Source organism: Rhinolophus sinicus, linkage group LG18 (genome assembly GCF_036562045.2).
Source record: "Rhinolophus sinicus isolate RSC01 linkage group LG18, ASM3656204v1, whole genome shotgun sequence".
In the NCBI taxonomy this organism is placed as follows: domain Eukaryota; kingdom Metazoa; phylum Chordata; class Mammalia; order Chiroptera; family Rhinolophidae; genus Rhinolophus; species Rhinolophus sinicus.
The window spans coordinates 191,878-219,210 of record NC_133767.1 but is presented as its reverse complement, the minus strand read 5'-3'; the positions used below and the strand labels follow the sequence as shown (position 1 = coordinate 219,210).

At 49.4% G+C, this 27,333-nt stretch overlaps 2 long non-coding RNA genes across 3 annotated transcripts in view; one reads left to right on the top strand and one right to left on the bottom strand.

Moving 5' to 3' along the window:
• Positions 1-27,333, top strand: part of LOC109438476 (uncharacterized) — a 172,659-nt gene that overhangs the window by 122,114 nt on the left and 23,212 nt on the right. For both annotated transcript variants that reach the window (XR_012493166.1, XR_012493167.1), the window contains one exon: positions 19,514-19,601. This is a non-coding gene — a long non-coding RNA (uncharacterized LOC109438476). The remainder of the gene's footprint in view (positions 1-19,513; positions 19,602-27,333) is intronic.
• On the bottom strand, positions 25,565-27,279 carry LOC141569477 (uncharacterized). The gene is made up of 2 exons (XR_012493169.1): positions 26,898-27,279; positions 25,565-26,110 (listed from the first exon to the last, which is right to left on the bottom strand). It is a non-coding gene; the product is annotated as an uncharacterized LOC141569477 (long non-coding RNA).

Genomic DNA, 27,333 nt, shown 5'->3' with positions numbered 1-27,333 from the left:
TCTCCAGGCAGGAAACCAGCAGCTCCATTTCTCCACCAGCCACTTTCATTCAGAGGCTTAAATAAGACACGTGGCCGTGCGTCTTTGTAGCCCCCCCCCCCTCGACTCACCCCTGGTCTGTCTCCTGAGCCATTTGCCTCCGTCTCACGAGCTCATCAGAGGTTGATGCTGCTGCAAGGTCCAGACTCTGAGGCCAGACCACGGGGTTCTAGCCCCAGTGCTGCCCGGTTACTTCTGTGCCGCTGTGGGCAAGTCGCCTGTTGTGTGGTGACAAAGACGGATGTCAGTGTGTGTGGGGACTGAACCGCTCAGTTCAGAGTGTTCAGGGTAAAGCCTGGAATGTGCTTTGTGCTGTACAAGTGATAGTTGGTGGTGTTACTCTGTTTTCCCTCTAGTTTATCTTTCTGGAAGCCCGAGTGTCCGCCGGAGGTATTCGTCAGTTGGTTTATCTCAGAGTGTACGGAGCAAAGCCACTGGCCTCCGTGGGCCCACGTGGACCTCGGGTTGGTGCATTTGTCCTGTATTTGGAGGTTGGGGCAATAAATGACGATTGGCTAGTTTTGTCTGCAGAGATGAGCACAGCGTAAGGGAGTTTCCACAGCCTGATTGTTAATAAAACATCAGCCGCATTAAAATAGGAGGAAAGCACGATGTGGTAATAGTACAGGGTGCTGTAGACCAGTGAGATGCTGTTTTTTAATGTTTGCTATGTGACATGTACTGTTGTATAAAAACATGACCTCAACACAAACACACACGTGCGTGCACACACGTACACACACTCACACGGAGAGAAAGTGTGGCAGTGCCAGCATTACTTCCTTCTTGCTTGGAGTGTCACGCAATGAAGATTCTCGTAAACGCTTAGAGACCGAGCCCGTCTCCCAGCGGTAAGAGAGCATGACCTGAATTGTCCACCACAGGGAGAAATTCCCTGTTTATTTTTATCGCATTTTCTTTAAAATGCCACTGCACTGAAGAGCCGTGACTCCGCATCCTGGATCTGGTGTGCAGGCAGAGCCTGTTTGCTGTGTGGCTGATGCAAAAATTTCAGAATGTGGATATGAATTTGGAAAGAAAGTTTTTTTCACATATTTCCAGTAAAGTTGACTATCCAAGGAATTTTGCCATTTTCCTTCATAGCTTCCCACGTCCTCATACTGACTGACTCACGCTTCCACACAATGGGAAAGTGCTCGTCCAGCTCCCATGGCATCTGCTGGGCGGCTGCGTGAGCAGCACAGCCCTTGGTTTGGTTGTTTGCATGACATACTAACACTGGGGGAGAGGCCGGGACCCACTGGGACCTTTGTCGTAAGCTGTGAGAGTCTGAGGGAGCCACACAGCACTCTAGACTTGTGTGTTCTCGTCAGTAAAGTGGGAGAGCCGAACCTCGCTTGGCAGGTGTGAACTCAGGCGTCAGGCGTGAAAGAATGAATCGTAAATTCCTGTGACACACGTGGCAGGATCTTACTACTGGCACAGGCAAATCGTGGCCATAAAGTACAACTCTGGGTCCCTGAGCAAGTGTTGCTGGGGTCATCCACACCCTCTCCAGGCCCCAAAGCCCGCGGGCCTCTTTCCTACCTTCCCAGGTACCCCTTTCTGGGCTCCACCAAGCGTGGCAGGGACCTGGCGGGCGTGAGAAGGCTTCTCTGCCCGGGGCTCCGAGAACATGCTGACGTGAGTGCTGCGGCTGGAACCGGAGGCATTTGGAAGCTCCGAGTAAACAGGCTAATTGGAGGAATGAAACATCCATTAGTCTAAATGAATATTTCTACAAAGCTGCGTGCTAGACATTGATAAAAAGAAATGATTAAATGCAGAATTAACCGAGATTAATTATTTTAATCAAGAGATTAATCACGATTATATCTTTACATTGGTTTGCTGGGCTGATGTTTGCTCAGCATCTGAGGGAAAATCTGTTCGTTTAGCACCTTTGTGTTTGAGAATTGGCCCCTATTTTCTGTAGACCCCACCTGCCATCATGGCCTCTTGGTAAACAGAAGCTCCCTAACAGATCGTAGCATTGGACAAGAACACACGTGGGACCAAGGACACCCAGCTTCACGCCAGGGACCCAGACTCAAAGTGGAAGATGATTTTTTAAGTATCGGGAAGCTGCAGCTGTTGTTCATTTTTCTATCAGTTGCCTAATTTGGTGTTTTCTTCCCAGTCGAATTCCCCAAGACAGTGGGGGTGGGCTTAGCAAGCGGATGACGGGGGCTGCGAAGGCACAGATGGTCCTCCTGGGCAGGTGACCACCCGAGAAAGCTCAGCAGCCAGGGGACTGGCGGGCAGGGAATGGCAACTGAAGTGGCCCCGTGCCAGATGAGGCATCAGGAAACGGGGAGACTGAGATTAGATGGTGTCAGCTCGCCCTCCTTGAGCCTCCACACGTTTCTTCGTCCCCGGCTCTTCACAGTTAAATGTGCTGACAGGGATCCAAAGCTAGTTCTCCTGGGCTCCGTCTTCCCAGTAAAGGTTCTACCACTGACCGGGATTCACAGCAGGACACTAGAATAATCCCTAACATGTCTCACTATGACTTCCCCAGCCAATCAGAATATATGTATTGTGAAGACGTAAGCACATACTGTGTGTACCTAGACCTCTAATACGCGCGCGCACACACACGCGTGTGTGACTCGCTCAGTCTTGCATCGCACTCATCCCCTTCACCAGGCCTTGCACGTCTCACGTGGGCCCTCCTTGCTGAGCTAGAAACTCTGGGACTTGTCACTTCTAGAGTAAAATTGAGAAAATCATGCCTTTGACAACTCCTGCACTTTCCTCTAACGGTTATTTATGGAAATGCCTGTTGTATGTCGGGCTCTGGGCTGTGTTCCTGCCGGTTACCTTCTGGGACTAAGTTAACTCTGCAGGTCTCATCATATAAAGTCCTATCATCCATATGTTTCCAAGTAGGAAACAGTCACAGGGAAGTTAGATATTTGGACCAAAGTCTATAGGTCAATATGGGAAGAATTGAGATCTTAACAATATTGAATCTTCTGATCCGTAAACATGGCATATCTTACTACTTACTTAAGTCATTTTAATGTCTCTCAGCGATGTTTTATAGTTTTCAGTGGATAAGACTTCAATTTATTTTGTTAAATTCACTCATAAGTACTTTATTCTTTTTTATGCTGTTGTGAATGGAATTATTTTCTTCATTTTTGGAGGGTTGTTCTTGCAGACATAGAGAAATTACAGTAGGTTTTTGTATATAGGTCTTGCATCCGTGACCTTGGTAAACCTGTTCACCAGTTCTGGAAGCTGCAGAGGTGGGTCTGGCATCAGAAGCCTCAGGTTCGGAGAAATCACCGTGGTCTAGAGGGAAATAAGGGACACATTTTGAAGGTCAGCTCTTTAAATTGTTGGTACCATTTTTCAACAAAATAACTTCTGACCAGTTATTTATTCCCCCTTAAATAATTATATGATAAAATAGTAAGTATTTGCTGGAGGTTGTTTGGTAACACGCAAGCTAATGGGAAACAAAATAGAAAATTCTGGTGGCTGTTGTAGACACATTTGTGTGTTGCGTTCTGGCTCTCCCTGCAGAACTAGATGCGTGTTTACATGCAAACACAGTAGCTGACGTCCTGCACACTCACTACATGTCAGGCCGCTTGTTTAGCACTTATACGGACGATTTCACCTTCCCACGCTTGTGTTGCCGGTGCTTTAGAACCACATTTTACAGATGAGGTAACTGATGTGCAGAGATTAACAAATATGTGCGTTCTCTCCTCTGGCACACAATGGCCTTGACATTCAATACCAGACATTTCAGCCAGAGCTGTCACTCTTAACCACCACACTGAATGTCCTGTCACCTGCCCGTATTTTTATAGAAATGAAATAATTCTTTCCATATTTCATACGTGCGTCTGTAGTTTTCCCAGGTGATAGTCACGCTTTTATCCCCATGAATCTAGGCTTAAGATTCTAATAAGTAGTAAAATTGTCCACTTGGAAGTTCTTTTTTTTTTTTTAATTTTATTAGGGAATATTGGGGAACAGTGTGTTTCTCCAGGGCCCATCAGCTTCAAATCGTTGTCCTTCAATGTAGTTGTGGAGGGTGCAGCTCAGTTCCGAGTCCAGTTGCCATTTTCAATCTTTAGTTGCAGGGGGCACAGCCCTCCATCCCATGTGGGAATTGAACCTGCAACCTTGTTGTTGAGAGCTGGCGCTCTAATCAGTTGAGCCATCCGGCCGCCTCTCTGGTAGCTCAGTGGCAGCTCATTGTCTTCACTCTAATTGTGGAGGGTGCAGCTCACTGGCCCACGTGGGAATCAAACAGGCAACCCTGTTGTTCAAAGCTTGCGCTCTAACCAACTGCGCCATCTGGCTGCCCCCCCACTTGGAAGTTCTTTAGTGCTCTCCTTCCCCCAACTTCCTTTTCTGTCCCTTTCCACCCAGTCTCTGGTGCAGCTTTTGTGGGCTTACTTTCCGTGGACTGTATAAGAATTTAGGTTTTTCAGTCCACAACCAGAATAGACATTTTTGAGGAGTTGTGAGAAGAGTGGGACTCTCTTTCTCCATGAGCACATCTGACACTCATGGTAAAGAGCATGGGGAAGTCCGTGATCAAATAACCGCTATTTTGACTTCTGTGAACTTACAGTTAATTTATTGTCCAGAACCAACAAGTTGGCACGTAGTGCATTTTCATGGTGTTGTGCATTGTAGCCAACACTGACACCTGCTGTTCAGCAGTGGAGTTGCAGCTCAGCTCTGTTAGCCATTGCAAGTGATGACTGCAGCCAGAATTCTCCACTTCTGCCCTCCAGACAGTCCCTGAGCTGCTGAGAGCAGCAAAGGTTAGATAAATTGTCTCCAGCTCTCATTGACTTAACTTCTGCATGCCTTAGGAGCTTCTGACTTACGAAATATGTGGTGGATTCCGTTCATATTTGTGCCCTTCCAAATCTGAAATCCACATTTGGGTTTCAAGCTTCCAGTCTGCATCTGACAGCTTGGAGCTTGGATTAAGACCTTCGCATAGTGAGGTGCCAACTGAATAATAAAGAAGTGACAGGCCATCAGCTGGCAAATGAGAACAAAAACCAGCTTTCCTGAGAGCTGACTGCACACAAGTCACTGTGCTGGATGTTTCCCCATTCATTGCTCACCACCATCCTTAACAAGTGACAGTTATTGTCCCTGTTTAACAGACAAAAGTGTTTCATATCCAGTGTCAAGGCCGAGCTTCACAGAGCTTAAATAATTTGTCTATGGGCAGAAAATTAGTACATTGGGGTGATTTGATATGAAACCCGGTCCTCATTCCAAAGCTTTCTGTGTTATCTCTGTACAAATTGTATTTCATAATACATACCCAGGTACATAACTTTATTGGATAATCATATACTTTATCAAAGAGGCATTTTTTAGTTCCATTTCATAGGTGAGAAAACCAAGGCTTGCACAGAGTCGTACAGGTAGAGAGATCTCAAAACGGGGTATGAATTCTAATATTCTAATTTTATCACGAGACACTTTTGTTCAGTGTCTGAGTCTGTGAGCTCTGGAGGCACTGCCTGGGCCTCACTCTGTCCCCTGCCAGTTCCTACGTGGGTGACTTTAGCCAAGTTGCTTAACATAGTGTGACTTATTTCTTGCTCATCACTAAAGTGGGGATAATTATAGCGCTTTCCTTGTAAGGTTGTTGTGAGGATCAAGGGAGATTATGTATGGTGCACATATGGCAGGTAACACGTAAGATGTTCTTCTTGTGATCGAGAATGGATACATTCTGTCTTAGTTACTGGGTTTCCAGGGAAGAAAATAAAGGAACTTCATGGAAAATTTCAGCATAAACCTATCTATCTATTTAGAGTTAAGCCTCTGTTTCTTCCCCTTCTCTAATAGGCCTAGATGGGGAGCTACAGGAAAGTGTATTCAGGGTCTGGTTCTGCCAGCACGACAGATGCAGTTGTGTCCACCTCCAAAGCCGTCCCACTCTCTCTCAGTCCAGAAGTAGGCTTGCGGGCTGTGGGCATTGTCCGTACTGAAGCGTTTCTGTTTCAGATGATGAGGCGGCCACCACGGGAAGGAGTGAGACAGAAAAGGACGCGCTTGCTACTAGGCGGGTAGGGTTCCCGGTGCTCGTCAGGTGGTCTCCCAGCCAGGAGGGTCAGGACAGGTTTGGACAGTCAACTCCAGAAGCATTCGCAGAGTTGGGAGAACACTTTAGCCATCATTTGTCCTGATCCTCAGTTTCCTTATCGTTAAAATAAGGCTAATAAGGCTTAGGGAGTGAGCATGAATGAAATAATGTCTGCAAAGTGCTGATTGAGTGCCCCCTGCAGGACACTCTGGGTTGAGCATTAGTGGGCATCTCAGTTCTCACGTAGCTCTGAATTCTCCGTGTGTTTTGTGTGAGCTGTTTGCCCTCACTTGCTGACAGTTTCTTCATCTATCTAATCAATGGTTTGGACTTTATAAATTCTTAATGTTTCTTCCAACTCAATCTGCATAATCCATTCATTCATCCATCATATTTTTATTAAGTACCTACCTACCAGCGGGGAACTGATGATACCAGAATGAATAAGAAAGATTGACCTCAGCTCCAGTGCTGTCACGGATGTGATCCATGCTTTGTGGGGGCGAGGTGAAGGGAACCGGTGAAATGCTTCTAAGGGAGCTGGCGAGGGCTCAGAACACGTCATGTTTGAAACTAGTGTAGGTGTGCCAGGAGAGCAGGGATGGCCCCAACTGAGATGCCTATTTCACGCCAGGTTCTGCACGACTTCGTTTGTGTCATACTGGGTTCAACAAGGAGAGGAAAGTCCCCATTCTCTGAGGGACATTTCTAAGTCTCGTGTCCAAATAAGACTGCATTTTGCCTCTTAAGTTCCACTCCATCATTTTGGTTTGGTGTCTTGATTCTGGGTTGTCTGTCTAACATAGAACAACACTCAGGCCAGTGTCTTAGGAAAAGGTGTGTGGATCTTGGGGTTATGGAGCAAGGAACAAATAAATGTGCTTTCAAGCTCTTAGCCATTGTCCTGGGATTCAAAGAAGGATTTGGGCTCCTCTGGGAAGCCAGTGCTCGTAGGTAGGACCGAGAGGCGTGGCTTCCGGACCGCACGGGTCTTGGAGCTCCCCCAGCCTGAAGATGAGCCTGCTGACAGCGGGGCAGCACCAAGCTGGTGGTGCAGGCGGTGCTGGCGGACACGGCGGTGTCACTAGTGTGTCGGAAAATTGTGGACATTTCTTGTTTGCCTGCCCCTGTTTTCCTCCATCTTAAGCACCATCATTTTTACTCATAAAATTACTTTTTTTTTTCCCTTCAGTTCTTGTAGTTCAAGTGGAAATGATTCCATCTGTGGGCTGGGGTTAGTCACGTGACCCAAACCTGGCCAATCAGAAAATTGTTGGCGAGCCTTGCCACAGTGATCAATTCTGGAATGTGTTTGCATACCAGGCCAAGAAAATCCCAGAACTCTTGCTGGAGTGACCGGGAGAAAGGTGCCACCTTTCAGTAAGAACAATGGGAATATAGGATGCAAGCCAGAGGTGGTAGCTGCCACCTGGCACCAGGAGGGACTTGCTTCACAATGAAACTAACAGTGAGGAAACAAAACGTAGGGAAATCAGGAATGCCGGTGAGACTGTCGCAGCGCTCAGAAGCAGGCTGTGTGAAGCTGCGCCCTGTCTAGGACTCCGCACTTTTGTGAACCACTTGAGCTTCCCCTCTGTTTAAACCAGTTCAAGGGTAGTTTTCTGTCCCTGGAAAACTGTTTCCTGACGTGGTGATGCTGCTGTATCCCTGGGCCTGGGGCCTAGGAAATGGGAGGGGCTCCTGGGATCAGTGTTCCTGTGGTCTCAGAGGAGCTCTTTCTTCCCAGGGCAGGGTCCAGGTCAGCAGTGCAGACTGGCGCTTTGCTCCACAGCACGGCCAGCACTGTCCCACCTGTAGCTCCAGAGCTCCAGGCTGATAGCATTCTCCTCCCACGCCTGTGTCGCTGCCTCCTGTAAAAATAACTTCCATCTGCCTGCCTGCCCCCTGCTCATCCTCTGTCCCCACGTCCTGAGTGTCCCTGGTCTCCATCCCTGGCACTGAGTAAGCTTTGGAGATGTACCTCTTCCACCCATTTCTCCGGCCTGCCTGCCCTCTGCCCAAGTCCCATCACGTGCTTCTCTTTCTTTGGCTCCATGGATGACCCATCAAGAGATGCTCTCTGCATTCTGGGTTCACTATGTGCCCCTGACCGTGCTCCCGGTGCCCTGCACGTGACTGCTGCCAGGCTTTTGCCGGTACTGTGCCCTGTGTTTGCCTGCCTGCCACTGCTCATCTCCACATGTTCACAGATGGACCGAATCAAATGTCATGTGTCCCACAGGGTTCCCCAATACACACAATTATGAGGCCAACTGTAACTCATCCCTCCTATTCATTAAAGCAGGTCCACGATGGTACTGAGAATAATACCGTATTTCCTCAAAAAGAAGACCTAGCTGGACAATCAGCTCTCATGCACCTTTTGGAACAAAAATTAATATAAGACCCAGTCTTATATTATGTACGACCGGGTCTTATAGTAAAAAAAGACCAGGTCTTAACATTAATTTTTGCTCCAAAGGACACATTAGAGCTGATGGTCCAGCTAGGTCTTATTTTTGGGGAAACACGGTAAAGCTGCTTGTCTTTGCAAACAGTCTAGCTCAGGGTGCCACTGATTCAAATGTGCTCCCCCTCAGTCAAGCAGCTTCCTTAAGTGTATTGGCTGGCTCTTTTTAAAATTAAATAGAACGTCTCTTTTTCTGATTATACAAGCACACCTACAATGCAATAAATTTTAAAGCTTCAGAACAAGATAAGGGGAAAAAATCGTCCATTCCATCTGTGTATAGTCGCTGTAAGCGCGTCCAGGCGTGCCCTCCCACCGCCTCCTACGTACAGCCTAGAACTAGACCGGCGGGTGGAGACGTGCGTGGCTGGTGAGCATGTGGAAGGTTGGACGGGGGGTAAAGACATACATGAATAGATACGCAGATTGGTTTTCCAAACATTGTCAGCGCTTCCTACTTCTCACAAATCTCCATACATTCGTCTACATTTCCTCACCTGCATTTCCGTTATTTGGGCCATGAAACTGGGTCTGGTCAGAAGGATGGGGTGGGTGCTGACGCCCATCTCCATTCCCGGCATCAGGAGTCCTGTGCCAGTCAGCACCCGCTCTCAGCCTCCTTTGCCTTGTGCTGGAGGAACCATCCTTGAGTCCCTGGGACTCAGAGAAGAGACCTACAGGTGAGGGGTGTGGCCTGCCCGCCTGGGCCAAGAGTAAGAGACGAATCTGCTGCCGCGGGCAGCGGAGATCTGAAGACGGAAGGTCACCAGCCTCAGCCGGTCCTGACAGACGCGCTGTGTGCACCGAGTCATGGTCTGTTTCCACATGTGGCACATTGTGTCACATGCAATGTCCTGTCAACACATGCTCCGTCAAACTGATTTTAATGGTTGTACACTATTCATTTATTCACTCATTGTGTGGCTGCCCCAGATTTTTTTTACTGTTTCCCTGTCTGTGGGTTTTTATCTTTTCATTAGGATAAATTCTTAGAAGATAATTTTTAAAATTGTAACATTTAAAAGAAGTTGTTCGATATGTTTCTACAGTGCCTTCCAGAAAGTTCTGCCAGTTCTGCATGTCCTGTAGTCTACGGCTGTGGCATTTCTGACAAAAATAGGCATTGGTATTTAAATCATCTTTGCCCACCTGATAGATGACTATGATACTTCCTTTTAATTAAATGTTTATTAGTAATGAGGCCAAAGCCTCATTTATTGGCCATTTGCCTTTGGTTTCCCCTGTGAAGGCCTGAAATTTCCTGTCTCTATACCATCTCTGTCTGGCTAAGTCTCACATACTCTTTAAAACTCAATTTAGAGTAATTTCTTCCCAGGGATCGTCCCTGACTCAACTGGGAAAAATTGTCCCTATGCCTGTCATAGCACCTAACCTGCTATATAACAACATTAACCGTACTTTCTGTAAATATGTGTATAAAGTATCTGTCTTCATGCGTCGACAATGGTAATTTCTGACGTGTTCACCTCTGTCCCTTAAATATCTAGTATGGTGCCATGTTAGATGGGCAGTAACTGCTTGTTTAACGAAGGATGAGCCGATAAAGGCAACAGTGGTAATTCCTTGTACAAAGGATGTCATGATGATTGATTTTAAAGGTGATCATTGCAACGGTGGTGGCGGTGGGTACAGCTACAGAAGTGACTGTCACATGCGTGAAGGCATTTACAGCAGTTACGAAGATGGGGCCCTGGTGTTAATTGCAGTGGTTGGCATGTTCGTGTTGCTGGTGGTGACAGCAGTGCAGCTGAGGAGAGTGGCAGAGGTGTTGCTGGTGAATGCATTTGCCAAAACTTTTAGATGCATTTTCTTGGGAAAAGCTAAACCGGGCAGGGATGGTTTGGCCTAGTGAAGATTACTGGCAAACATGTCAGCCCTTGGCCTTGGGGCTAGGACCCTGTCCTCGCCTGCATTTGACTCACATGTATCTGATGAGCTACAGAAGCTCCAAATTTAAGAAAGCCAGGCCAAAACACTCGGGATTTGCCTCTGGCGTTCAAAGCATTCGTTCCCTTCTTCAGAATGCCCCTGTCTCTCTCTTTGGACATCCGGCCTGAGTAATAGCTCAGCTTAGAAACAAGGCCCTGGAAGCACAGGGACGGGCTGCCTGTGCCCCAGGGCGGATCGTGCCTGTACAGGACCGCACAGCCTAACGTCTCGCAGGTTAGAGCGAGACACGTTCATTCATCGTGAGAGAAGTGGAGCCCTTTTCAAATGTGACCTTAAGGGTTTAGAATTTTAACTGAAGGACGATGAGAAAGAACGGATGAATGCTGATGCTTTAACAAAACCAAAGACAGAATCTGTGAAGGAACGAGAATATCTCTTTAAGCTAAATAACTACTAAGTAGCTCCTGTGACAGACAAACCCTCAAATCTCAGTAGCTCAGCATAATGCAAGTTTATGTCTTACTTTCCAAAGGGCCAGTTTGGATTGGTGGAGCCCTGCCTCATCCAGTGGTGCAGGGACGCAGCCCTCTTCCCTGTGTCTTGCCACCACTTTGACAAGTGACTTCCAAGATCGCCGTGGCTGAAAAGAAGGAGCACAGGGTGGCACGTTGGCCCTTCATTGCTTCAGCTCGTAAATGACACCTACCTCTTCTGCCTGGTGTCCCTGCCCAGCTCTAGTCCTGTGGTCCTGCCTGATGGCCGGCCGTGTGCTGGAAATCAGTCTTTCAGTGTTTCCAAGACCATGCGCAGTCATTATACCTGCACAAAGCCTGGGGCAGAGAAAGCCAAGGACTGAAGTCTCAGTGTGACTTTCAGACCACGGGAATGTTCGGGCCAAAATAAAGTGCACCATCCCTTATCCGGAAGTCCTAAGTGTCCTGTAGGGAATTTAAACAAGATGATCGTTGAGGACCTTGCTTCTTTTGAGGCTAAGATTCAAGCAAAGGGCTGTTAGCAGGTCAGTGACACGACTCTCCACTTTAACCATGTCACCTACGGAAGAACTTACTAATCATTCCCAAAACATAGGACCCAGACCCCAGATCCTTCTCAGTGCCACCAGCATGACCAGCCAATTAGGGTTGTCAGCTCAGATCAACTGATCTGCCCTCTGTTCTTGTTTATAAAAAAAAAAAAAAAAAAAGAGGGAGAGAAAATTTCTGCTTCCAGCTATGACAGAGTGGTAGCAGACCTACCAATATAACCAGCTGTGAAACTAAGCAACATAAATGAGGCACCGTTTTCAGCTACAATCCCTGAAAAAGGAAAATCCACAGGGTGAGCCCCACACTTGCCCTCGCTCTCTGTCAGGGGTAATTTCCCAACTAAATGGAGAAGCCGTGGTCCAGGCAGAGCACGTATGGTGACCTGCACCAAGAAGCAGACAGTGGCCTCTGGGGGTAGCTCAGGGAGCTGGAAGCTGTGACAACATAAGTAAATAACAGGGCAGTGCCCAGAAGTCTGTGCAAGGGGCCCCAGGGGTGCTTCGCCTAATGCTGGGCTGCACATTCAAAGGGTGAGACAACACGAGCCTTACACGGAAGTGGCTACTGCAGGGATGCAGGGAAACAGAAAGAAGAGGTCACGATGTGGAGGGAGGTTCGAATGCCAGCCTGGTCAGGAGAAAGACTCCGTTCATTAAGAACTGGTTACTCGCCCCTGCACCCGCCTTTTAGTAAGAGGCATCAGAAGGACGCAGTTTCAGGGTAATGACACCACCTAGAGTGAGCTCTTCTCTGGACCTGCCCTAACAAGCCCTGTAATGATGCACTGACAGGACTGTTGCGGGCGGTTTTGCTCTTACGAGTGAGGGGCCTGGAGACCCCTGAACATCCCACCACCTGCTCGAACAAAAGAAAGCAGCCTCACGGGTCAGGGCGGTAGGGCAGTGATTGAATTATCCAGCAAGAACAAAGCAACAGTCTTTAGAGGAAGCAAATAGAACCCCAAGAATCTGCAAGTTCTTTACAATTTTCAGTCAAAAATTGCTAGACAAAGAATGAAAAAGAGAACAAAATATTGAAGAAGATAAAGCCCTAAGGGCTGTGAAACAACATATTTAACATACGAATAATTGGAGTCCCCGAAGTGGAAGAGAGTGAGAACAATACAAAAAACAGATGAAGAAATAATGTTAGAAATTTCCTGAAACTTATTAAGAAAAACATTGACTAATAGACCCACGAATTCCAGCAAAACTAAGCAGAATGAATGCAAAGAAAAGCACACCTAAGCACATCATATCAAATTGCTGAAGTCCAGAAATAACAAAACAATCTTGAAAGCAGCCAGAAAAAAGTGTATACACACACACACACACACACACACACACAGATGTAAGAGTTAAAACAGCATTTCAGAAGACAGAGTGGGGGGAAATCTTCTAGTCCTCGCACGAGGCAGAGATTCTTAGAAACAGCAGAAATCCCGTGTCTATGGAGAAAAAGGCATTGACCTCAACAGGCTTCCAAAGGAAACCACACCTCATTATCCCTCGTGAACATAGCCATGAAAATTTTAACTAAAGGTTCGCAAGATGAATCAGAAATACATGAAAATATAAAAAATATAAGAAAAATATAGAATGATCATATTGGTCAGGGTTCTCCAGAGAAACAGAACAATAAGATATATACAGTAGAAAGGAGTTTATTATGAGGGGTGGGCTGAGAGGTCCCAGGACCTGGTGTTGGCAGCTGGAGGCCCCAGGAAACTGGTACTTTAATTCCAGAGCAAAATTGAAGGGCTGAGCCCGCGGGCGTCAAAGGCATCAAGTCCTAATTCAAGCCCAAAGGCTGGACAAGCAGAGCACTGATGTCTGTAGGCAGGAGAGGATACCAGCTCAGGTGAGAGAACTTGCCCTTCCCCCCGATTCTGCCAGGACCCTCCGTGGAGTGGGGATGCCCACCCACATGGGTGGGGGCAGGTCTCTGTCTACTGATCAAAGCTCATCTCTTCTAGAAATACCTTCACAGACACACCCAGACACAGTGTCTTACCAGCTACCTGGGCGTCCCTCAGCCCAGCCAAGTGGGTACCAAGTACAGTTTATCCAAAGAATGCAATGCTGGTTCAACATTCAGAAGCCAATCAGTGTATTAACAGGTTAAAAAAACAAAGAACAAAAAATCCTATGATTATCACAATAGATGCAAAACAGAAAGTATTTGACAAAATATGACAACCATACATGATAAAAACCCTCAGCAAATTAGAAATAGAAGGGAACTTCCTCAGCCTTCCAAAGGGCATGTACAAAACAGAACACGACACAACACAACCAAAAAACCCCACAAATAGCATCGTAGTTAATGGTGAATAAACAGGTGCTTTCTCTTTTAATATCAGGAGCAAAGCAAGATTATTTTTACTCTCACCTTCGTATCCACAATTACAGTGAAGTCCTAGCCAGTGTAATAAGGCAAATAAATAAATAAAATCATACACATTGGAAATGAAAAGATAAAATTTTCTCTATCCAAAATTTCATGATTGTCTACTTAGAAAATCTTAAGGAAGCTACATAAAAGTTACTAGAACTCATAAGTGAGATAGCAAGATTACAGGACAACAGGTCAACAGAAAAACCTACTGTATTTGTACTAGAAATGAACAATTGGAAAGTGAAATTTAACAGATTGTTCACTTTACAGTAGTAAGAAAAAACATGAACTAAGTAGAAACCTAAACAAAGTATGTGCAATGTCGGTATCCTGAAAAGTACAAAACATTAATGAAAGAATCCAAGGAGACTTAAGTAAATGGAGAGAAATTCTCTGTTCATAGATTGGAAGACATGACGTCTTCCCGAACTGAAGATTCAATGCAATTCACATCTAATCCCCAGCAGTATTTTTCGTGAAAATCAGCAAGTTGATTCTAAAATTTATGTCAGTAGAGGGAGGAAAAGCAAAGACAATCCAAGTATTTTCAAGAACATTGAGCAAGTTGAAGAACTTATACTTCCTGAGTTTAAAAATAAATAAAAATAATGTCCCAGTGATACAGGCAACGTGGGAGTCATGAAACCACTGGCCCCGAAAACCTCAGTGGGATGGGACACAGTGGGTCTACGCCTGTGTGCTCAGTCGATTTTCAGAAATGGTTCAAAAGAAATGCAGGGAAACATGATAGTTTTTTCAAGAAATGGTCCTGGAACAATTGGATGTCCTTATGCCAAAAGCTGAACCGTCCCCACCACATCAGAACGAGCTCACAATGGACTATACGCCTAAATATAAATTTTAAAACTATAATACTTTTAGACGGTGACACAGGTGAAAATTTTTGCATTCTTGTATTATTGAAATATTGCTTATAAATGACACCCAAAATTCAATTCATAAGAGAAAAATGATAAATTTGACTTCAATCATAATTTAATTTTTGTCCCTCTGCATACCACAAATGTAAAAAGGCAATACACAGACTGGTAGAAAATACTTATAAACCATATAGCTATCAAAGGGCTCATAGCTGAAAAATATGAAGAATTCTGAAAACTCAGTAATAAGAAGACAGAAACCCCATTTTAAAAAAAAGTTTAAGCAGGTTTAAGCAGGGGGCGGGCAACAGGTTTAAGCAGACATTTCACACACACAAAGATATACATCATTAGCCATTGGGAAAAATCAAATTAAAACCATAATAAGATAATATTGTGTGCCTACTAGAATGTCTAAAATTAAAAAGACTAATCATGCCGAGTAGTAGGAAAGCTAGGAAACATGTAAACGTCTCATATGGTGTATGTGGGAATGCAAAATTGCGTAAACCTATTTAAGATGTGAAAACAATCTTAAATAGTTAACCGCACACCTACCATATGTTCCAGCTCTTCCTCTCCTAGGTGTTTACTCAAGAAAAATGGGAGCATATGTCCACACAAGTACTTGTAAAAGAAAGTTTATAGCAGTGTGTTTACGATAGCCAAAGACTGGAAATAAATGTGCAAGTCAATTCATAAACAAATTGGGGTTCATCCACACAATGGCGTACTATTCTGCAAAAACAAATGACAAAATATCAGTGCGTGTGGAAACATAGGTGGTTCTCAAAATATTATGGTGAGTGAAAAATCCAGACAAAAGAGTTTTAATTGGAATTTCCCCAATGGTGCAGTTACAACCGTCACACTTTGCAGCCACTTTGGAGAAAGGTTTGGAGGTTTTTTTTATCGTGTTAAATACGCACTTCTATGTGAACTAGCAATTCCCAAGACAAATATGTTCACAAAAGTCCTTGTACGTCAGTGTTTCTCATAATAACCAAAACCTGGAAACAACCAAGTGCCCGTCGCGGGAACGCATTAGACATGGGACGCGTTGCACACGGTGCTTTTCAGCTTCTAAAGGAGTGAAGGACGGATTTGCACGATGACACAGACGAAACTCCAAAAAGATGTCAGACACACAGAAATAAGATTTCGGACAGGAATCAGGCCAGTGATGGCCCAGGATGTGAGGTCGGGAGACCTCAAAGGCTTGTAGCAAACGACCTGAGGTGACAGAAACATTCTGCACCGTCGTCGTTTTGCTGGCAGGGGAACCTGCAGGACCCACCCTAGTGTCTGGACCGCGCAGGCAGGCGCTCAGCACTGGACTTTCAGGACAGTGGAGCCTCAGGCCTGAAAGGTTCCGCCGTGTAAGTTCCAGTCGTGACCCGGTCCTTTGGTTCCTTGTGTGTGTGTGTGTGTGTGTGTGTGTGTGTGTGTGTGTAGTGGGGCACTTTGGTTCCAGGTGCAGCTGGAGGTCACAGGTCTCTCCTGCGTGCATGCTTCCGCTGGGTGACCTGCAGTTTGGGGCAGTTGTCTCTGAAAAGCATCTCAGCCTCTCATCACACGGGACAGGACTGCGTTGAGCTGGGTCTGCGGTTCCGATTCCACTGGGTCAGCCTGCTCTGGGGTGTTGGTGGTCATTCTGTAAGGGAGTCGGGTTGCAGAGAGAATTGAAGCCTCAGGGTGTTGGGGCCGGCGCCCCTCCCCCACCTCCGGGCACAGCCCTGGCTCCTGACCACGTGGCACGACTCCCCTCCTGGGCTGAGAGGACAATTGCAGGTCGCACCGGGGAAGGCCCAGTACAGAGCTGGCCCTGCCCGCGGTAGATGCTGACAGTTAGCTGACACCCCGGAAAGGGGGGTGGGCAGTCCCCGCCATCAAGGCGAGATTTTCAGCAGCTTTACCTGCTGATTTTATTCGTTGGGAGTCCAGCTGATGGAGCCGCCCACTCTGAGATTTGACCCCCTGCACCTGCTCTGCCCTCTGGTAGGATGCTGAGCCCTCTTTCTTTTGGGTCATTAACTGCACCCTATGGATTCAGCTGCCTGGACTCTCTTCCCCATATGAGGAGGGGACTTTGGGGACTTTTGGGGAGCCCGTGTCATTGCAGATAGCAGAGTGACGTTGTGTATCAGCGAGAGTGTTGGCAGCTCATTGCTTCATCTTTATACTTTCCGTCCACTTGTTCAGCAAATACTAATGGGTGCTGCCTCCGTGCGAGGGACGCCCCACCCTTCCCACAATCCCCGGCGGTCCCCTTGACCTCTGTTTTTAGCTCTCCTCTCAAATAGTGTTGAAACTTTTTAAGTGTCACTTCTCGACATCTGGAAGACACACGAAGCTCTTTCACTCATGAAATGTATCCCAGCGGCATGTCACTAGTATTTTCTAAAGGCCCTGCGGGTCCTAGTTTGATTTATCTTTTCAAGTCCTGGATCTTTTTCTCCTGTTTTCTTTCAGGCTGTGGGCACAGTGAGGGATCCCCAGGGCCAGGGCAGCTTTCCTTCCGTCCCTCCCTGCTCTTCCTTTTGTAATTCCGCTTGCAGACGTGCTACACACTTCTTGAAGGACTGGGATAATAACAAAACCGCTGATAATGCTAAAGATAGCTTTTAATGAACCTCGTTCCCAGGTACTGTTGGAAGCACTCTTGCCGGCGAGAGACCTTTTCAAGCTCCAAGAGTTTCACGTTGGGAGGCTTTTACAGGTTGGGAGGGTTGTTTAGAATTGGCTTAAAAAACACTTTCTTTGACAAGAGCAAAATCTCATTTGTTAAACTGGTTGCTTTTGTTTTTCCGGTTTTATTATTTAAAATAATCTGTATACTTTTCTTGGATGCAAAAAGAGCTGAGGCGCATTTCATTTTCTTTTGTGTTTTGTTTGTTTGTTTGTTTTCCTTTCTCCCACAGCTGTTGACAGCCTGTACTGCTGAGTACAGAAATGAAGGCTGTTTCCTTATTTAAAGCACTGAGCCTCTGAGGCAAGTGGGGGGGAGTCCGGTGGGTGGGCTCTGCTGGTCCCGCCAAGGCCGAGCCCACTGCACAGCCGCGCTCTGCTCAGGTCTCCTGAGTGCCTGCCAGGGGCTCGCTGCTCGGACACAGTGACTAGTGAAGGGAGAAATGTCACCGTGCCCACTGTGGTAGCTGAGGATACCGAGGCTCGCTCCTTCTGTCATCCTGGACTCAGCGAGCATTTGTGGAGGACCTACTATGCGCCGGCCATTATGCTGGGCTCTGGCAGTGTAGCAATGAACAAAACAGACGCAGCCCCGACCCAGAAGGAGCATACGTTTTTGTGGAGTGAGGCAGAATTCAAACGGTAACCACACGTTACATCTGACAGTTCTGAGTGCTGTGGGGAAAAAATAAAGCAGAAAAGTACATCGGGAGACTTGGGCTGTAGTTTCATGGAGAATGGTCAAGGAAGTGACAGCATTCGAGTGTAGACTTGAGGGAAGGGAGAGCTGCTGACATCTGGGGAGGGGAAGGGGTCTTGTTAGACAGAGGAAACCGTATCTGCAAAGGCCCTGGGGCCAGCGGCATGCTGAGCAACTGGAAGAACAGCAGAGACCAGAGCAGCTGGAGCGTGAGCAAGGCCTTCTGTGTGACGATGTTGGGAACCAATGGCCCAGTCACATGGGCTCTGGGGACTATGGTGAGGTTTGGGCTTTTATGGAGCGAGAGGGAGGCCTTGGGTTTGGCAGAGCAGCGGGGTGACCTGACCCCTACCTTGTACCCGGCACTTGCGCCTGTGCACACTGAAGCCTCTGCGTTTTCCCTTGTTCAGTCCTGCTCCCTCCCTCTCCCTCCTCACATGTCAGTGGAAGTGTCTGTGTGTGTCCCCTGAGATGAGACAGCCGCTCATGGAGGCTGGTCTCCTGAGTATACGCCCAGTTCTTACCCGTGTCAGCGCTTGGCACAGACGGCCAGAGTGCACCGTGTGTGCCCAGGGAGGGGAAGCATGGCTTTACAAAAAAAGACTTCAAAATAAGTTCTTTTTAGAGCACGGAGCCGAAAACAAGAAATACATAACCATGAAACATAAGCACAACTTACTTCCTCTCCACACACTCCCTTTAAGTATTTTCCACCTGCCGATGAGATTCAGATCAGTGGTCATCCCACTGGATCATTTTGTGTTTGTCCTTTTAAGTTTAATGGTGGGACATAGCCTTTCCCTCCATGTCTATAGATCTTGTGTGCTGCGTCTGTATGGAGCCGGCCACTGTGGCTTGGGGGTGTGCCGTCCGTCATGCACTTGACCGGCCCAGGGCTCGGCCAGCGGGAAGCCTTACCGGGTGTCCTTTTGCTAACACAAGGGGCTTGGCCATGGGCGTCTGCGCACGCCGCCTTGGACGCTGGTGCCGTTCCTCGGCCCACCTTCCCGGACGTGAGGTCGCTGGGTTGCAGGTGCCCACACCTTTCCGTTACTAGTCACAGTTTTCCCTTCATTTCCCAGTGGCTGCTGCAGTCCCCAATATGCGGTGGCTCCCAGTTTTGATTCTCCAGGCCGGGCACGTGAAATGGCCTTGAGTCGGGGCTAGCATCAAGGCTGAGGTCTAACGGTGCAGAGGTGACGTGCTGACAGCCCGCCCACTCTGTCAGATACGCACCCACAGCAGTTCCCATGCGGGCTTCACGCTGGCCTCACTAGCCTCTGTTCTCCTTCACAGAGTCACGGAGGAAACCAAGCCACACAGAAGCAGAGGCGACATCGGAGCCTGCTCCCGTCAGACTGTCCCTGAGGCCACCCTGCAGCCTGTGAGTAACGTGTCGTCTCCACCCTCAGGGCGCTCCAGACTGCACGGGAGCCCCTGCACATGTGACGTGGTGACAGTGGGTTGTACCAGATTCGCCAAAGGACCAGAGGCAGCACCCAGGGAGTCATAGTTAAACCTGTCATGGAGGCAGGACAGGTGACACTGGAGAGCGGGATTTCCCACATGCAGGGACGGTGACAGGCAGTTCAGAGGCCAGAGCACGGTGCAAAACCCCTGGGGGTGGGACCGCGTGGCACACATGAAGTGCCCGGAGAGCTGCCTGCTGAGGAGGCTGGGCTGGGCCGCAGCAGCCGGCACAGAGGCCGCGAGCGGTGTCGGGCACGTCACTGTGAGCCCACCACTGTCCACTTGACCGCCTGTGGGGACTGTGTGGGCAGGGTTTCGTTTCATGCCGTGTAGTTTGTTTTTAAATATGATTCTAGTCTAGTCTGTAACAATATGTTACATTCCCTTTAGTTTGCACTTGTCACCACACGCGTGTGTGGCTTCATTGTTTGCGTGTCTGTCCTGTAGTTTTCTCAGCTGGCTGTGCCTGTGTGGTGGTGATTGCGTCCTGGCTGTCCAGTACGTTTAGGTGACGGCGTGAGGACAGCCGTCCTGTGGTTACGGGATTCTAGCAGTGCGCCTGCCTGGTCGGTGCTTTTCTTCAGTCTCTGTGGATGGGACTGCAGTAGGTGATGGCGGGCTCGTTCGGGCTGAGGCTGTAAGTACTCGGTGAGCAGTCACGTCCTTTGAGCACAGACACTGAATGTTGCAGCTCACACAGCTCACTTGATACTCAGAACAGCCCCAGGCCCCATTTCCAAATGCCGCCCGGAGGGCTGCAAAGCACTGTGTTTATGGAAGAGAAGCCTGGATTTTTGTACCCGAACCTGCTGCAAGGGGCCTTTGCAGCCGAGAGGGTGTCCGTGTGTGGTGTGTGTGCGGGCGGGACAGCACGCCTCCCGCTTTCTGGAAGATTCTAGCAATTGTCCAAGAGCCTCAGCGTTTCATGAGTAAAGAGTCAGCGATCAGTTGGCTGCCAGGTCCTGCCCTTTCCCAGCTGGAAAACAGTGCTTCAGAGCCCAGAACGCAAGTGGATGGGTTAGTTTAACTTGCTAAACGCTGGTTCATGAGGCTGTGCATTCAAATTTTATAATATGGAAAATTATTTCTTAAGTTACTGGAATAGCAACTTCAATAGGACTAATTCTCCTAGTTCCAAACAATCACAGGTCACCATGGCAACACACATCAGCAGTGCACAATGAGTGAGACATCCCGGGGGGGGCTGTTGACCCGAGTCCCCCCACCCCCCACCACCACTTAGGGCACTTGTGAAGGGGCAGCGTCGGGGCTCTGGGCCTGGGTCGGTGCTTGTGCCCAAGAGGGCGCAGTCAGGCTGGGAAGCAGGGTTTCCTCTGGCTCCCGTCCTCGTCCCCAGGGGACTAACCAGTGAGGTTTGGAGAAAATGCCTGCTCTGTCCCGCAATCCCAGGGCATGCTGTGGGGATGGAGCGGCATTGGCAGGGCGTCCAGACCTTTACTGGGTGCCCAGTGCCGCTCCTTTGAGGTGGGGCGCAGGCTGAGAACTCACTCGGAGGGGTTTTCAGTGTGGATCGGCCAGCGGGCTGAGGAGAAGACCAAGGGGCGCCAATCCCCTCCCCGCTGGGTGTTGCCTGGATTGAGGTGAGATGGGGAGGGTTCCTGTGGACACAGGTTCTGTTTTCACGAAGGGCCGGCCGCGTGCCAGAGCTGCTGTCTGGGTCGGAATGCTGGCCCCGCACTTTCCGACCTGGGAAAGTTTACTTCTGACACCTGTTCTAACCACCTGTGAAATAGCTGTGTGGGTGTCAGTGTGTGTGAGTGTGTGGCCAAGTGTCTCCAAGTTTGAGAAGCTGGAAACCCAGATTTTGTTTCTGGTACTCAATTTGTTCACCCCACATGGGTTTGTTGACTTGTGTCACAGCCTCAAGTGACGTCTGTGGCCGGTTTGCACAGTGAAGGGGCTGAGAAGGTAGAGGAAGCAGGCACCGAGGACGTGTCCTTGCTCGAGCGTGAGGGGAGGGCAGACTTTCTAGGGGCTTTCTCTCTATTCAGAGGCCGCGGGAAGCTCTGTCCTGCCCCAGGGTTGGTGGGAGAGGATAATGACCCCCAGCTGCTGTAACAGACCCCCCGACAGCTCCATGGCCTGACCCATGAGTTCATTTCCAGCTCGCGCACGTCTCAGTCCAGTGCAGGTCAGTAGAGGTGGGGCTCCTTCGGGGCTTTGGGTGCTGCCAGGCTCAGGCATCGTCACCACATGGTTCCAAGGGGCTGCGCTGGTAAGTGACTCAGGGAGGGGCCAGACCCGGGGAGAGTGGACATCGTTTCCAGCCGTGCGACTGGCCCGGGACGTAGCCACCGGGCACTGTCCAGCCACATGCGTGCGCAGAGAAGAGGGGCCTCGGCCTTGGTCAGCACGAGCACTTCCTGCGCTGACTCTGCTCTGCCGGCCGCTCGGCCCCTGGCCGTCAGCTGCCCCCTCACACACCTCCCTGGCGCCCCTGTCTGCAGCAGGCGGTGGCCACCTCGGCCCATCTACTCGTAGTGCTCAGCACCTGGGGCGCCTGGGTCCTGGGGGGCAGGTGTGGGCTGAGAAGGGGGACCAGCGGTTCCCCTGCGTGAATTAACATGCTGACCCTAGAAGATGGGCTGCTGCGCAGTTGAAAACAGCTGATTGTGTTAGAGTGGGTTTTAACAGCTCCGCACCGAAGTGTGTGTCTAAACCATGGGAAATACAAGTTGAGATAAAAAGTCAAATCCACGGCTAAAAAGAGCACAGGTAAGCCGCCCAAGAGGCTAATTCACTTGCCCTGTTGTTGCTGAAAGTTTGAACTTCCTGGTGGTCCTGGAAGTGTGACAAAACCGACTGTCATTGTCCCACGTCTGCTACCCGGCCGGCCTTAGCACAGACCAGCACCTAAGTCAGGGAGCTCACATGCTCAAGCCGTGACCCGGAACAGCCCCCATGCCACCCCAGAGGTCCGTGTGCGTGTGCGTCCGTGGTTACAGTTACATACACACAGATAGACACTGTCTGTATTGCTCAGGCATAATGTTTAACGCTGTGAATGGCTCTGTGACATGTTGTGTCCTAGCCCAGTCTAGCCTGGTCTGTCCCGTCCTATCCTGTCTCATTTTATTCTTCTTATTGCAACTTGCAGCCTACTGAAATGATTTCGTCACCTGCTACTGGGTTGCAACGCACAGGTTGAAAATCAGGGACTGGATGTGGAGGAGAGGGGCCCACACGCAGCGCTTTACAAGTTTCTGTTCAGTAACGCACGGTGAATGCGTGGCTTTCATTCAGTCCAGTCATGTCGTGTGCTCTGCGATTACATGTAATTATGTGTGCCAGGCCCACCTCTCACGGGGGGCGTGGGGGGAGGTGTGGGGACCCTAACAGCCAGGAGCCACGGGCGCGCAGATTAAAGCCACAGGTCCTCCCGTGAAAAGCATGCTGAGGAGGCACCAGAAAAGGGTGTAAAGTTCAAAGAGGGCTGGTCCCCTGCGTGGGGCTCGGGGACCTCCAGATGAGAGCAGGCAGGGGTGGGAGAGGCAGGATGAGGCCAGGGTGACGAGGGCCCCCTGGGGCTGGACGGCGCATGAATCCAGGCTTCTCTGGCCCGGAGGCTGTGTTGCCGTTGTTTTGGTTTGTTTCCTCTGTGTTACCTGAGGTTCCTGTTGTGAAGAGGCAACCACCGCCTCCCAGGGCTGTCGTGAGCGGTGACGGTGTGTGTCTGAGCTGGGGGAAGTTTCTAGCAGCTCCCACCAGCCATAAGTATGGAGGCGGCTTTCTTTTTTGCTGAAACCTCTTTTTCCTTTTTCGTCCTTTAGGGGCATCGCTGTTCGTATTTTTACTTCCAGCTGTCTAGATGGTATTTCAACCTTTTTTATATTTTTCTAAGTTGTGTATTTCATGTGGACTTTCTAGGGCACAATACCCTAGAAATTGTGTAGTATGGAAAAAAAATCAGATCTTAACCTTCTGCTTCAGGAATATAGGGGCACGAGGACTAGGGGGGGCTGAGCACATGGACTTGGAGTATGGAGAGAAGGCCGCTGCGTCCGCGGAGCCCCCTGATTTTAGATGAGGGCATGTGGGCGCCGACGAATGGACAGCAGCTTGCGTGGCTGTGATTCCAGTCAGTCGTGCTTTTTCTTCAATAGCAATTACTTGGAATGCTTAAATATCCAATTTCCTGAGATTTGTATTGTTCAATTTTCTTGCAGCGTGGTCCTTCGTTCCCCCAGGCTGAGCTGCTGAAGCACTGAGGTGTGGGTTCTGGCCACCGGGGGCTCAGGTTCAATGCGGGAATGTTTTATGGCTCTGAATGTCTGGAATATTCCATGACAAATGCCACTAGAGATTAGAGACTCAGATCTTTCCCCCAGCACTCAGACAGAATTGGAAAAAGAAAAAAATTAAAGACAGGTTTAATTAACCTGCCAAGAAGGAAAAAAATCGGAATGTGTGTGTGTGTGAGGTGAAGAGCAAATGTGATGATCAAAGAGCTTGGAAGGGGGCGGTTTCAGAGGAAACATTTCACATTCAGCCGACCAGTATCACCGAGTCGCCGTCTCCGCAGAAACACTGATCTAATTATTCTGGTTTTGGGGTCCCTGCGGGAGAAAGCACTCTGGTGGGCCGTGGTGGCTGGCCCGGCGCTGTCCCATGACATGTCCTCCCCGGAGGGGGTCCAGGCAGGGGTTGGGCAGCAAGGCAGTGCAGGGGAGGCTACAGGCAGACGGGATTTGAAGAACACCCAGGTGAAAGGGCAGTGTGAGCGTGGGGCGGTGTGGTGAGCGGAGGTGACCACGGGACTGGTGTGTCACCGACACAGGGACTGCACTGCTCACCCACCCTGGATCCAGATGGGGCCACACCAGTGGCCTGAGAGGCAGTGATGTCCCCACTGGTCAGGTTGGCGACACAGGGCCTCCCTCCACACCCTCTGTGCTTCCTGGTCGCCTGGGCCGTGGGGATGGAGCAGGACTGGCCTGGGGGGGGGGGAACACAGCATGTGCGGGGGCCGAGCTGCCTCCTGAATGGCTGCGTGTAGAACCCGCCCTGGGACTCGGCCTGGGACGCGCCCCTCAGAGTCGCCCCACGCCGGGCTGAGAGGGCTACACCTCCTGTTGCCCGCCTCCCTCAGTCGCTAGCTGTCCCTGCCTGCCCTGGAAGGGCACCACCTGAGGTGAGGTCAGCAAGATGTGGAAAGAGCTGGTAGATGAAACCTGCCTGCCGACCGCCCTTCCCGCAGCTGGGCACCAAGCTCCTGCTTGGAACGCGTCCGTGCAGCCATCTCAGTGTCCACCCACGTGGCCACTGCCTGGGAACAAACTCGAGAATGGACACTAGTGAATGAGTGCAGTGTGGGACAGGAATTCATTTGCTGAACACCTGCTGGGCTCGGCCGTGAAGGATACAAGGTGCCTCACCAATTTTTGAGAAAGAAATAAGCAAGTATAGAAATAAAAAAGGAGATTTCAGGAATGGAAATCACTACGCAGCTATCCCAGTGGAACAGGGAGTGACTGGGAGTGATGTCAGCTGGGGTGTGCAGGGAGGGCTTCCCTGAGGAGGTGGTGTTTGCACTGAGAGCAGAATAAGGGATGAGGAACCGCATTCCCGCCAGAGGGAACAGCATGTGCAGAGGATAGGAACAGAGAGAAGCCATCGTGACTGGAGGTTTTTAGGCAGAAAGGAGACGTAAACCAAATAGTCAGATTGTGTAGTATTTAGCACAGAGCTCAGGACTCTCTAAATGTGACTGAAGCCATCGTAACTATTACAACAAGGGGGTGACAACTATTTTAATCAAAATTCTAATAAACCTGCTATGTTTTCATGGTGAAATTATTTCTGGAACTGTGTTTTCAAACCTGTTTAACTCTTGGATCAATTTTCTGTACAGTATAGTTAAACTGCTTCCAGTATTTTTCTATTTTTATTTTACTGAAATTATTTTTGTATGAATCAGTTTCACAGCAAAGATTTAGCTCTTATTATAGTTCCAAACTCGGGGACAAGAATGACACAGGAACTTAGTCATGGCCAGGCCAGTGCTTTATCCACAAGCAGGGGACTTATCTTCATGCAGAACCCAGCACCCACAGAAAGCGTTCTTCATTCCCTGCTATGCCCTGACCCATTACTCCTTGAAATTCTTTATGCTGTTTTCCTGATCTGTTTGGTTTCTTCTTGGGTTTCACGTAAGTCAAGAGTCTTTGTGTTTTAAAGGAAATAAAGCCAACTCGAAATAGCTTCCTGAAAGTTGCAGTGCATTAGTTTATAAATGGCTTCAGGTGCGGCTGGATCCAGGCGCTGACACAGTGTTCTGCACCGTCAGTATCGCCCTGTTTCTCTGCGACAGGCTCTGTTGATCGTCATCTTGACCAGTCACTCCATGGCCTGAGTGGGGTGGCCCACAGCAGCCCCGGCGCCATCTGTCCTGCCACCTTGCAGCTGCAGAGAGCAGAAAACCCGTCCTATTTCCGTCCTTCCTGGCAAACATCCCGCACTGATTCTAGTTTGGGTCAGATGCTCACCCTTGAACCAATTATTTAGCCAAAGGGAGGGGAGGCTCTGATTGACTAGTCCACCCCTCCTTGTATCAATTTAAAACTGAGAAGTTATTTCCCGATAAGAAAGTCAAGCTAGTAATAGTGGAATAAAAGGGAACCAGCGCTGGAGTGACCACCGTGGTTCCTGAGCCCGTGACACCTTTTCTGTTTGCAGCCCCATGTTATGTCTTCAGCTCTGGCTCACCTGTGGCCTCTGGGTGGCCATCTTCCTGGAGCTCCAGCTTCCTCTCCCCTGGCCCAGCGTGGCCTTTGCCCTCTAACCCTAGCGGGGGACCTCGTCACTGGACTCCCCGAGCCCCAGGCACAGGACCTGGACGGCAGAAACCTACAGATGGAGCTGATTGCCCGAGTCCTGGTTGGAGGACAGCTTCTCTGGCTGCACCCCTGCACTTCAGGCTGTGGAGCCCATGCTTAATTCAAAGGCTAGAATCCATTAAAAGCCAAAGCAAGAAGCAGAAAAAGAAATCCCCTCATTAAATCTGTGTTCAGTGGGGTGTGCACATAATTCATCCCAACAGCATCAAATATGAATGCCCCAGAGTCGGGGAAGTGGAGCGGGGCCCAGACAGGGCGATGCTGGTAGAGCAGCCTTCCTTGCAAAGACTGTTTGCGAGCCTGGCACCGCGGTGCTCCCCACAGGTACCCAGGATGAGGGCGTCCCCACCAACCTCTCTGTGGGTGCAGGGGCGACCCCTCTGAGCTGGTGGCCTGGCACCGGGCCGCCGGAGCCTGATGGGTATGGGATGAAGGTGCCCTGGGCAGCCGAGTGCAGGGCAGGTCCCTCCTGCCGTCCCAGCGCTGCTCGGCTGAAGGAAGCGTCACTTCCAATCTGCAGCTTCAGCCCCACCGCTCCAGAGGCAGCACAGAGCATCATGGGAAGGGTGCCTGGTGGTGCAGAGCTGAGAGTCTAATGAGCCCAGGGAAGCCTCCCATCCACCTCAGCCAAGCTGCACTTGCGTCTGCTCCAAACAACACACACCAGCCTGGTTCTTCTGGTCTCTTTCCAGGGCGAGCGACTGCCTGTCACCACGGCGACCCCAGTGATGCCTGGTGAACCCTCCCCCATCCTCCTGACTTCCCCCCCCCCCCCCCCCCGTCGTTACA